Below are 14186 nucleotides of genomic sequence, written 5' to 3' on the forward strand. Positions count from 1 at the left end.
CGTGCCGGATGTGGAACCTCTCACAAGGGATTTTGATGAAATCCGGACAGCAATGTGGGATGAGTCTAGACCAACGGTGCTTGCAAAGGGGATGCTTTTTCCTGCTAAAGCACGCTTAAGCAGGGCTTGTAAAATGCACAACGTAAAAGAGTGTCGTGAGATGCAGGTATGGGAGTCAAGTCCGATGGTATACAAGGTTGTTTGCCGCAGGTGGTTTTGGCCATGTAATTGGATGTTGCGTGCGACCAAGAAGAAGACAGGTATGTGGAAAGTGGGTAAATATATTCCCACCCACACATGCGAAATGGACATATTCAACGGTAATCACTTCAACTTGGATATTGACTTGATATCTCTTGTACTTATTCCGCACCTCGAAGCATCCATAAGGTATACAATCAAAGAGTGCATTACATCAGTCCACCAGGAATATGGCCATACCATTACGAAAAGAAAGGCATTTCTTGGGCGCAAACGAGCATTTGAAATTGTCTACGGTAATTGGGATAAGTCATTTGCATCTCTGCCAAAGTACATGGCCGCACTGCAGCACTTTAACCCCGGGACAGTTGTTGAATGGAAGCTTGAGCAGAGTCCGGGAACACCAGAATACATATTCAATTATGTGTTCTGGGCGTTTAAGCCAGTAATTGATGGTTTTTTGCATTGCCGGCCCGTAATATCCATAAACGAAACTCATGTCTATGGAAAGTACGATATCAAGCTATTGATAGCCGTGGCAGTGGATGCTAATGGACAGATATTTCCTCTAGCTTTTGCTGTTTGTGCCAATGAAAGCACAGAGACGTGGACGATGTTTTTGAACCACCTGAAAGAGCACGTTGTCAAACAGCGTTCAGGTATTTGTCTAATATCTGATCGACACGGTGGTATATTAAGTTCTGTGGAGAACTTGCCTGCATGGCAAAAACCTTATGCACACTACCGTTACTGTGTGAGGCACTTTAAGGCCAATTACCAGAAGGCACATCCCAACAATGATCTACATGATTGGATGTGGATGGCAGCAACAGACCACCAACAGCATAAATTCCGGAGGCATATGGATTCTATCAGGCAAGAAGACGAGGCAGCTTATCGTTGGTTAATGCGACATGACCCTGAAAAGTGGACGTTGCATGCGGATGGTGGAAGACGATGGGGAATTCTTACTACAAACGTGTCAGAGTCCTTCAACGGGTTATTAAAGTCAGCAAGAGGATTGCCCGTCACAGCCATGGTGCGGATGTCGTTCAAGCAGATGGCGGAGAGGTTAGTTGAACGGTCTGCAGCTGCAACGGAATTGATGGAGACGGGTGTTGAATTTATGCCAGTGCCTATGAAGAGATTTGAGAAATACAGACGACGAGCACATTGGCATTCATTTTTGCAGTATGATAACGAAAGAGGTATTTTTGAAGTTCTCACCGCTATCCATAATAATCGAGGTAATAATGTACATACTGTAAATGAATCTACAAGGTTATGCTCCTTTGGGAAATGGTCCATTTACCACATGCCTTGCTCACATGCCATCAAGTGTTTTCAACGTGTTGGTTATGCGGAGACCAACTATGTTGATCAACAATATAGTATTTCCAAGTACCTAAACACATATACTGGTCAGTTGCAGCCAGTGAGTGCTGAGCATTATTGGCCTCCGGAACCATTTAAAATGGTGTGTAACAAGTCCTATTTACGTAAAAGACAGGTGCAGAAGAGAACGCGTATACGGAACCAAATGGATGTTAGTGACATTGTTTATGCGCGCAAATGTGGTATATGCTCGCAAACAGGACACGACTGTCGTAAATGTCCTTCAGCTGGTTTGGGTGGCAAAACTAGTCAAGCTCGTGGTGGGTGTTCTTCAAGTGTACCTAACTACCCATGAGTTTATGTTGTAATAATTAGTTGTTATGTCTATGTTGCTAGATTTATGAAATAAAATTATGTTTGTTAACTATGATTTGTACTTTTCCATTTTACCTATTTAAATATTAATTTAATAAAACTATCCGTATATTTGTTATGTATTTGTTGTCTTGTCGAACTGAAAAGGCTGACCAGCTGACATAAAGTTGTCTTGTCAACATCATGATATTTAACACGCAAAATATAGCGCCATTACATAGTACGTTATATGTGTGTTGTCTTGTCGAACTGAAAAAGCTGACCAGCTGACATAAAGATGTCTTGTCAACATCATGATATTTAACACGCAAAATATAGCGCCATTTCATAGTACGTTATGTGTGTCTTCTCTCTCCTGTAACTAACGGGCTCATTGTAATTATTTTGTGTGCTCAAAATTTAGTAAAAGCAAATATTTCAATACAAGTAAGGTTTTTTTACATTACAGGCAAATTTATTTCACAAATGGCTCAACCTCTTCGTCCACCAAAGTGCAACTGTGGAATAACATGCTTGATGAAAAATTGTTGGGACGGTGGTGAAGTTGGACACCGCTACTGGCACTGTATGAACCAGTTTTACAAGGTTCCCGGCGAACCTATTTGTGATTTTCAGGAATGGGTCGATGAACCATGTTATCAGGAATGTTACAGAGAACAAATGCAGTTTCTTTATAATACATGTTTAAGACAACGAGAAAAAGAAAAAGAAAGCAATACAATCATTGCAGACTTGAGGGAGAAACTGAAGGAGGTAGGAGAAGAAAAATGGAAAACGCAATGGAATTGTGAAGCACAAAAGGAACGTAAAAAAAATATAAATGGGAACTTGCGGAGGTGAAGGCGAAACTAAAAGATGTAGAAGAAGAAAAAGAACAACTGCAAGAACGATTTAAGTGGTTGGAGCGGAAAATAAATGGCAACAGGGGCTAAACAGGCCATGTATGTGTTTAGTGTATTTTTCATATTTCATGTATTTTGATTGTGTTGGCCTGCTATGTTTGTGTTTGTGCTGTAGTAATGTTTTCCTTGTTTGTTGTACTAAATTTTATTTTAATTGAAGTAGAAGTTAAGTTTAACTGCTTGTGTTGTTCTACATTTTATTTTATGAAACTATCAAACAAATGGAGAACTAAAAAAAGTAATGAGCATATTCGATTAAATATTGTTGTTAATTTATACAAAAATATTGTCTGGGCAATGTCAATGTGTCCCGCATCCGGTGTGTCTCAATGCAGCCGTTGACCTGAGGCGCATCCCCTCCCGCCCGGGTACGCTATCAGGATCATCATCATCAAGTCGTCTCCTTATAGCTGGATGCGGCGCAGGATGACATGTATCCGTGGTGCTGTCAACTCCAGTAGAAGGCTACATAATAATATGAAACTTAGTATAGGAAAATACATAACAATTCACAACAATTTATATTGTCTTACCATCATCATGTCTGGATCCTGAATATAGTCATCTGTCGCAGCATCGCATGAACCCTTAAAAAGGAAATTAATAAAGTTAAAGAAAATAAATAAGTTACAGTTAAAACAAATTAAAGATTCAATACTAATAAATTCATACCTGCGCATGTGATGTGGAGCCATAACTCAGTCGGCGCCCACTATAAAAATCTCGGGTCGGTCGATCCTCAACAGTGGTGGACGGGCCTGGGAAGTATCTACCCCAATCCACTCCTTGAATATCTGAGCCTGTGATCAATAATTGACCCGATGGGGTCACCTGCGATGGCACTGGAGTGTGATAAATTCCAAGGCTGTAAGACGGCATGTCCGTCTCATACATGCCACCTGCCATATTTGCAGCAACATCAGCAGCAGGAGCCTCAACTCCCCCTTGCTGGGGACCACCTCCTCTCCACCCCCGACCACGTCGTCTGGCACCACCTGCACGTCGGGCACCACCAGCTCGTGGGATACCACGATCTCGATGGTACTGTGTTGGGTCCATATAATCAGCCTCGTGTGCCAAATGCTAATCCGATCGGGCTCGCTGCAGTGTCTAGGCAGCCACATCCATGAATCGATGACTATACTCCTGCATGGCCACATGATCGTGGACATAACTCTGCATCTGCTGCCCCATATGATAGACGGTATGCAATCCAATCGCCTGCACATAGTAAAGAATATAAACTACATATTTGACACTAAATTACAGGTATATAATTAATAATAACAGAAAACATACCAGGGCCTCGTGTCTCCCGGCGTATGGGACGTACCGACCGTGTGCCTGATGAACTGGGTTCCCGATAAAAAGTTGGGAAATAGTGTGGTACCATGCCATATAACGTTGAATAGGAAAGTGTTGCGGAGGTGGGGTCAAGTCCCCTCGCCTGTCCCAAGTACCCAGCTGCTCGTTAAGCCATGCCATAAATGTGTCGTCCGCCCTGGACCGATCATCCCTCTCATAATGTAAAGCATGCCATGCAGGCGGAGTCGGTATAGGCTACGGCAGGCCAAACTGGCGAAATACCCGCTCGGAGGCATGATGCTCGACAATATCGAGGCATATGAGCGGGACAGAAGCCCTCCAAATATGTCGGCCGAACGTGCAATACGCTAGCAGGGTACCTATCACCTCATCGCTATACGGCGTCCAGATGAACTATCAAATAAGAACACAAAAAGTTAGTATGCGCAGCACTAAGTTAATCTATAACAGGTAAGTTTAGATAGATATTCACCTGTGTGTCATCCAGCAGATCCAACACATCCCTGCAGAGGGGGAGATTATGATAGGCATCATACTCTCGTGCAAGAGTACGACGCATAACCCACCTACAGGCTAGAGGGAGTTGCGAAATTTCTACATTAGCCGGTAGCTGTGGTAGAGGTGGCTGAAACTGCAGAAATCGCTCCCAGGCCCAAACCTAACATACAAAGTTGACGTAAATTATAAGATTAACTATAACTAAGTAGAATTGTAACTAATGGACATATTATTTGAATATATTGTCACCTGTAGAAGCGGCAGAAAGCCACAAACGTCTCTCTGTGTGCCGATGCAAGCCCGACACATCTGCCAGTACAGGTATGAGATGATAGCACCACCCCAGCTGTAGATGGTTGTATCCTCGAACCGGGCAATATGATGCAAAAAACGGAGGCTCACTAGGTTCCCCGAAGTGTTCGGGAACAAGACCCCCCAAATAGAAGGAGCAACAACAGCCTCGTATATCGCTGTACATCCACCTCCGCTGACTCGTCGGTGATAGTATGGTGGATCTGCACCAGGTGGTCTCTAATGGGGACCAATTGTATATGACTGGACCCAGACGCTACCTCCTTATCTTCCGGCATGAAACCCGTGAGCATGTGCAGCATATCCCAATATGCCTGCCGCGAATAATATTTCATGGTCGCAGGCAGTAAAACTGGCAAGCCGGACAAGCCATATAAAATCTCAGCGTCATGCAGTGTGATGGTGGCCTCGCCGATTGGCAAATGGAAAGTGTGTGTCTCCGGTCGCCAGCGCTCAATCAACACCGTGATCAAATCATAGTCGAGTTGTATCCGGCCAATCTTAATAATCCTATATAATCCCATTTCCTCCAGGTAATGGACCACGCGGGGATGTAGAACGCGGGGAGGACTCAAAAACTCCCACAATAGATCCACTTTGCTAGCCCGAAAAGTCTGCGTAAGCAACTGTCCGTCCCATATATACTCGGATCTATGCTGGGGCTGTAGGGATAATAGATCCAACGTCCGAGGGCTGGGATGTATAGTCGCGTCCATGTCGTCAACTGTAAACTATCATTAAACTATCATTAATAATTATATGTTTTTATTATAATTTAAATTCATATTTTTTAATAACTTAATTGTACAAATTATATATATATATATATATATATATATATATGTTTTTATTATAATTTAAATTATTATTTTTTAATAACTTAATTGTACAAATTATATATATATATATATATATATATATATATATATATATATATATATGTTTTTATTATAATTTAAATTATTATTTTTTAATAACTTAATTGTACAAATTATATATATATATATATATATATATATAAAATGTGTTTTTATTATAATTTAAATTCATGTTTTTAATAACTTAATTGTACAAATTACTAATTATGTGTGTTGATACAATTATTAACTTAATTGTACAAAGTTTGCATTTTCAAATACTAGTGTAAGATACTTAAACAAAAAGAATTCTAAGCTAAAATACTACACATTACTACGCTACAAGGCTCTAAATTTTACTACGCTATAAGGGTCTACGTTTTACTACGCTAAAAAGGTCTGGATTTTACTACGCTAAAAAATAATCTAAACTAAGCATAAACAACAAATAAATTTAATTGCAAATAAAATATAAAACGGAATAAAAAAACATATATATAAATCAGGATATTAACAGACAAATTTATTTTACTAATTTATATTTTATTAGAAAACACTAATATTAAATTCGGATAAATTTAACATGCTAGTATCGAAAAAAAACACAAACCGAAATAGAACACATACAAATCAAATAATATACATTATTATAAATGTTTCAACTTAAAATAAATTGAAATACCTCGATTTAGAATTTTGGCAAAGCAAAAAGATTGAAATTTTGACTCCATAATTGTGAATCAACAATAACACGAAACTCTACTCGAATGTGGGACCCTTTTTCTTCGAGTTTTATATGTCGGGGAGACCCAATTTTTTTTTTTTTTTTAAAAAATCGGGCAGAATCGGGGGGGTGGGGGGTGGGGACCAAGAAGTGGGGAGTTTTAAAAAAATGGGGGATGGATGAATTGGAGAAAAAGACGGAGGGGATATAAAGCCACTATACCTGGCGCTATACATTAATGATGTATGTATAGCGCCAAGTATTGTGACGCTATACCTGGCTATGTCAGCTTTTACAGTATAGCGCCACAATACCTGACGCTATACATTAACGGTTCCGTTACTGTTAATGTATAGCGCCAGGTATTGTGGCGCTATATATAAAAATATAATTTTTTTTACCCCCTATTTGTATAATTTGAGTAAAAAAAAATCACATTTTGGTTCCGGACTCTGACGAGAACTGCTGCCAGGATAGTTATGTGCCCAGCAGCAACCGTGCCATTAATCTTAGTGAAAGTGTCTGTGTTTGTATGCATGTGTTTTATTCTTTTTGACTGTCTTATAAGAGAAGCATTTTACAATGTCCTCGAATTTAGCACATATCAGTCACGCATGATTGTGAATGACATTTTCTCTTTCCTTTTCTTTTCTCTAGCTTTGGTTATCATTGCGCTGCTCCTTTTTTTATTTAAACATATTCGATATGGCTAACTAATTCGGATTCACACTATACAAAGCGCTCGCTAATAATTTTTTTTATATTCCTGAGCTCAAACTCAAAACCTCTAAAAAGGGTAAAAAATATTTTATTCATCCGGTCATAAGTCATATTCTTGATGGTGCTTTTTTTTTGGTCCTTTTCTCAAATGGTACTAGTATAACATAAAGATTGGAATGATGTTAATGTAAAAATATGGGAAGTACAAGAAGAAGTCTCGCCGCATCTGACCTTTATACAAAGTCAGTTCCTTTTTCTTTTATTGTCCCTATAACTGATGTACAATCTGCTTTAAACCCTAATTCTACTAGATTTCCTGTAGTTCTGTTGCATGCCAACACTTTCTCACTTCGTTCCGGATTATTTTTGGGTAAAATTATTTTGATATAATTTTAACTTTTTGAAAATATTGCTCTCTTTATTTCATTTCATGTGATACCATTTTTTTGTGCTTAAAAGAATGTTAGTTTATATATATTTAAAAATAATCTAATTATAAATAAACTTCACGTTTTACTCTTAATATCATGATTTTATAGACACAAGACTTTTATAACATATTTAAGACCATAATTTTTTTTTTAGAAAAAATTACTTTCTTAAACTCTGTATCTAATCAAAAAGTTCCACATAAAATAGAAAAAATGAGTATAAAACATGAAAATTATTCTAGATTCATGTGGCCGTCTAAATCAATACTTTATTAGTTTTATTTTATACGACACTATTTTTTTATTAATCCGTTCTAGAAAGCACAATACATTTTTAAATTTGAAAATATTGCTGACCATATATCACGATGCTTGAATTGCCAAGAGGTTAAGTATGAACACCAGAAACCGAGAGACTTGACTCAAAAGAGGATTATTCCCAAATGAAAATAGGAGCTTGTCACCATGGACTACTCGACTCAAAAGAGGATTATTCCCAAATGAAAATAGGAGTTTGTCACCATGGACTTTGTGGTAGGTTTATCGTATACCTTGAGGTAAGTTTGATGCAGTCTGGGTTATTATTGGCAAGTTTACTAAACTTGTGCACTTTTTTCCTATATAGATTACTTATAACTCTTCGAAGAAGTATGCATAGATTTATATTCGAGAGATAGTTTGTAGCATTGTGAAGGTTCTAGTAATTTAGTAGCAAAAAATAATTAAAATAAACAAGAAATGGGTGAAGTTGTTGGCAAATTCCTCATGCCATATGTGTCGGTGGGATAGATTAAATTCCAATCTGAATTCATTTTATTGGGCAACAATTTAGTCGATAATAATTTTGAGATGTGGATAGAATGGCATAATTGGGTCAAAACCCACCATAGTAGGCCATTAATGAAAGGTCATTAAGGGTGTCTTGAAATAAAAGTTTTTAGGTGAAGACAATGGGCCAAGCCCACACGTTTTGGTTGTCACACATATCAAGTAAGATAGTAAAAATATCACGGTATATCCAGTTTTCGGACTGAAAACATTTTTGAGAAAAATACACTTAGAAGCAGTTTTTAAAAGCTTGGCCAAACACTAATTACTGCTCAAAAGTGCTTTTCTAATTAATTAACCAAACACAAACTACTTCTCACCAAAAATACTTTTTTTAAAAGTACTTTTGAAAAAAATACTTCTCAAAATAAGCTGATTTTAGAAGCTCGGCCAAACGGGCTATTAGTGGCTTTCACGTTTAAAGAGATTTGAAGGTTGACTGTTTTAAGGCAAGTGAGAGTTTAACTTCTAATTGAATGCTTATTTTTTCAACGTCACGGTTTAGAAACTTGCATGAACACTTTCAAATATCTGTAATGCTAAGGAGCGAGCGCGTACTGGAACATGTATACAATTTTTTAGCTTATATGCTATATTTTGAAGTGTTTCACTCTCTTAGTTGAATTACAAAGCATGTGATACATCTTTTACAATAAATTGCGCATGACATGCTAATTTTTACTGTTTAGGAAGCATGTCGTTATGTGTGACATTGCATATTATGTTGACTCATAGTATGACTTTCTCTTATCTATGGTATTATTATTGAACTATTTTTTGTGTATGCATTTGCTTGATGAGTTGAGATGGTGCTAGCATCATATCGATTATGCTCTGCACCTTGTACCACACAGTCTGATTGCCACCATAATGGTTTGCTACCAATTACCACACTGATGGTTGGACACAATATAAGTTATGGATGGCTATGAACGTTTTTTTGAAATGCACAGTTCAACACAGGTAAGAGTGTATCCTATAGACGGGTGGTTGATATGCATAGATAATACTATAAGTTATTGTTAGTTGTGGACAATCTACTGATACTCATAGTTCAACACAGGTAAGAGTGTATCCTATGGACGGGCTGTTGATACGCATAGGTAACACTATAATTTATTATTGTCTATGAACGGTATACTCAAATGCATAGTTCAACATAAGAATTTAAGAGGTATCCTATGGATCGGCTATTAATACGCATAGGTAACAACACTATTAGTTATTGTTGGCTATGAACGGTCTACTGAAACTCAAGTTCAATATAGGTAAGGTGTATTCTATGGAAGGGTTGTTGATACGCATAGGTAACATTATGAGATGATATTTATGAGTTTTTACATGTATATCTATTGCTTTTAATTTATACATGCATTATTGCTATGATATATTGATATACCTTGTTCACAACCTGCACAATATTTTATAGACTTGTTTTACGGGATATGATGGAGGGGTGAGTAAATGATTTTGTTAGGCCTTGTTTCACCCTTATTGCTATTTTTGCATCACGTAGATACAACCTCTAATACAGCATCATGACCTTTCTATTCTTGTTCATAGGTTTGTAAAGGGAGCTGTCCATAGTTGGTTCCTAGAGCTTCTTCTACTTCACTCTTATGTTTACTTTCCATTTTAGACTATGTCCATAGGCTTTTGTACTCTGTTACTTTATCGATACTCCATGATAATATATTATGGGTTTTGGGGATATTTTAATTGTATTTTATTCAGACTTCCGCTATGATATTTGATATGGATCATTTTGAGATAGTTCTTGTGTTATTGTTAGTTTAGAATTAATAATTCACTTGGGGTTGTGGTTCGTTGGGTGCCATGCCATAGCCCTCGATTGTGGATTGTAACAAGCTTAGTATCAGAGCCTTAAAGTTTAAAGTCTCATGAGTTATGGAGTAATGTCTAGGTAAAGTCTTGATTATGAGTATGTTGCATGCCATACTTATAAATTGGAAGCTACAAAGGCATTTTAGGAAATCTTTCCTTCTTATCTCGTGATATAGAGTTTGAAGTAGCGATGGTGATTTTCCTTTTTCCTTCGTACGCGACATTAGGAAATACGTTCATCATTTAAAGAGTCAGCGATAGATGATAACACTCAAGGAATGCAAAGATATCTACGAGATAGGGGAAGTCCCAGAAGATATGCCAAGGCATGGACTATATCCCAGATTCAAGCACTAGCTATCGAGGGTAGAGAAGGTTGTGCTCAAGTTACTAGATAGCTTGGGAATCTCAATTGATTAAATTTGAAACTCAGAACCATCATCTCAATATGTCCCTCGAAGTGGGAGAAATAGTATAGTTATTCATGCGGTAATTATGCCTTCACGGTCAGTTATATAGCTGGGAGTAAATACGTTACGACCCAAAATTCCACTAGAGTCGTGGTGACGCCTAACACTACTTGCTAGGTAAGACAACCACCAACATACAAAAATAAACTTCAAAAACAATATTAAATAGTCTCAATAGTGGAATAGTATAAGTAATTGAAGTCAAAATAGCGGTACAACCGATAACCATCCCAAAATTTGGTGTCATCGAGTACATGGGCTCTATAGAATAAGTAAATACAAAATCTGAATGAAAACATAATACTGACCGAAAGACTAAATAGTAATAACATGTTATGAAATATGTTATTTAAAGGCATAACGGAACAATAGTGCTATCTCAAAAATCTCCAACTAGTCCGGATCTGGCTCACTAACAGCTACCACGATCAATAATACCTGGATCTGCACATGAAGTACTGAGTGTAGCATGAGTATAATCGATCCCATGTACTCATTAAGTAGCAAGCCTAACCTCGAGCTGAAAGTAGTGATAAGCTTGGCAAGATCCAATGCTCATTTTCAACAGCCAACAACAATAATAAAAACATAATAATAGCAAAAGGAAAAATAGCTCAATAATATCAGGTTCAACTCTATCACATTAAGAGGCAAATAAACATGCTTTCCAAATATATCAGTCAAGGATCGACTTTAAAAAGATCAAATATCAAATAGCATGAGAAAAATACAACTCTATGTCTTGCATGACAAGTATTCATGCCAAAATCAACAACATCACAGTTTAATCATCTAGAAAACACAATCTCAATACATACAGAGTACTCGACATAAATACCCCTCAATCACACTCTCAATACGCTCACGGTGCCTTGATCAAAACCTCTGAATCATCACACATACTCACACTCAGCACTGTATGGGACTGACATAAGCCCCTTAGTAAGCACATATCAAGTACCTGCACTAACAAGATTATACCTAAATTCGGAGCGGTGGATCCTAGCCCAAATGTTGATCAAATCAAAAGTCTACGATCAATATCACTCATCCCAATATGGGGCCTGACACAACATCCCCTCACAATCAACATCAATACTCAATAATTAATGTCACTCAGCCCAATATGGGGCATGGACGCAAACATCACCTCACAACCAATATCAATACGGCTCTACGTCCCAAGATCAGTCATCAATCCGCTCAAGTCTATATGCTCAGATATCAAAGTACTATAATAAAAAATACCGCACGGAATATACTAATATGCCACAACTCAACTCAAACCCGTGACATACTAATGGGGACACTAATAACATATGAGATAACATATAAAGAATGCACAGATACAAAGATATAATATGCAGATATATTATTTTGATTGAAAATATGACTACAGTTAAGGCAAATAGTTCGGCATAGCAAAAATAACTCTATAATATCTCAAATAAATAAGCACATAGCCTAGACATAATTATAGCATGAATAACGACTCACATAGTCATACATATGGAGAAATATGGTAGCAAAGAGGCATGATAACAAAACAAGGAATATAATAGTTTAAAGTCTACCTGAATTTAAAAAAATAACCACGGTGAACACATATACGCTCATCACCTCGCACGTGCGTCACCCCAAACATATAACAAATATTATAGCCAATGAAGAAATTACCATCAAACCAAGTTTAGGCAAGATAGTTACCTCAAACCGTGAGAATCACTACTCCAAAAATCTCCTGTCTCATAAATCGGCCTCCGAATGGATCATATCTATCAAAAAATAACTCAATAACATCAAATAATTCCATAGGAATCAATTCCAAACAATAAATCTTTGATATTTATTCAATTCCAAAAAAATCAACAAAAGTCAACCTAGGATCACATGGTCAAAACTTGAGTCAAGGTAGATTCCGAGTACTTATAACCCCACGAGTCCAAATATCTGATTAGATTCTAAAACCGAATCCAAATCACACCCAAATCCTCAATTTCTAACTCTCTTAAGTTGTAGGAAAACACCCCAAATTTTTCTCAAAATTTCATATTTTATGTATTAATAATCTATGTAGAATCTTAAATTAATACCAAAAATGTGTAGAAATCACTTACTCCAAAGTCTTATATGAAAGTCTCCTTAATGAATCGCCTCTATCCAAGTCTAGGGTTCAAAATATGAGAGAATATGCTAAAATCCTGAAATAGGAACTTAACATAGTCTGCCCAACATTACCCTTCACAAATGCAACCCAAGCCTCGTGTTCGCAAAACACAATCCTGCTACTGCCTCCAAAGCCTTCTTCATGAATGTGGAGCACACCACGCAAATGCGAAGCACAGGCGCTCAGAACTACGAGAACGTGTCCCCTATCCCACAATCGCGAAAGCTAACTTCCAGCTTGCCTCCCCTACTCCACAAACGCGATCACTTTAGCACAAAAATGAAGGCCACTAACCATAAACCATCGCGAATGTGACTGCCTTGTCCGAGAATGCGAAAAACAAAGTACTGTTGACTCAAAGTTACCCTCCACGATCGTGAAGTATACCAAACACCAGCAGAAAATCTACAACCTCAATAAGTTTTGGGTGGTCCAAAACTCACCTTAGCCACCTAGGACCCTATCTAATCATAACAACAAATCTGTACACACTAACCGGACCTATTCAAAACCTCTAAACACATACGAGACTATCACATCTACGAATCAAATATCAAACCACAAATTAAACTTCTCTTAAGTTTATGCTTCTATGCTTCCAACCAAGTGTCTGATTCACGCCTAACCAATTCGGATTACATCCAAACTTTTCACACGAGTCTCAAATGACAAAACGAACCTATTTTAAGTTTATTAAGTTTTATTTGAGGTGCAATTCATAGTATTGATGTTGCTTGATGTTATTTGATGCCTCAAAGTAGGTTTGTGTTATGTTATGGGACTTGTTGGTATGTTCGGACGGGGTCCCGAGGGGCTCAGGTGAGTTTCGGGTGGTTTCAGACCATTTCTAGGCCCTTTGTGTCTAGTTTTCATAAGATCAGATCGTTTGTCATTTGGAGTTTTGTACAAAAGTTATGGCTGTTACACTACAGATTGTGTGAGAAGTGTTTGGGAAGGGTAATGGGAATTTGTTCATCACGATCGGGGGAAAATAGCCGCGATCGCGAAGGGTAAAATGTGTGTTGGAAATTTTTTGAATTGCAATCGCGAGGTTGGTGACCCCGATCGTAAAGGGTACCTTTAAAGCAATATTTAAAGTACTCTATTTCTAAGGTCTTGGTCATTTTATCATATTTTAAGCTATAGAGCTCGGATTTGGGTGATTTTGAAGGGGGTTTTCACACTTTAGATTGGG

The sequence above is a fragment of the Nicotiana sylvestris genome, chromosome 5, assembly GCF_000393655.2.
Source record: "Nicotiana sylvestris chromosome 5, ASM39365v2, whole genome shotgun sequence".
NCBI classification, from domain to species: Eukaryota; Viridiplantae; Streptophyta; class Magnoliopsida; order Solanales; family Solanaceae; genus Nicotiana; species Nicotiana sylvestris.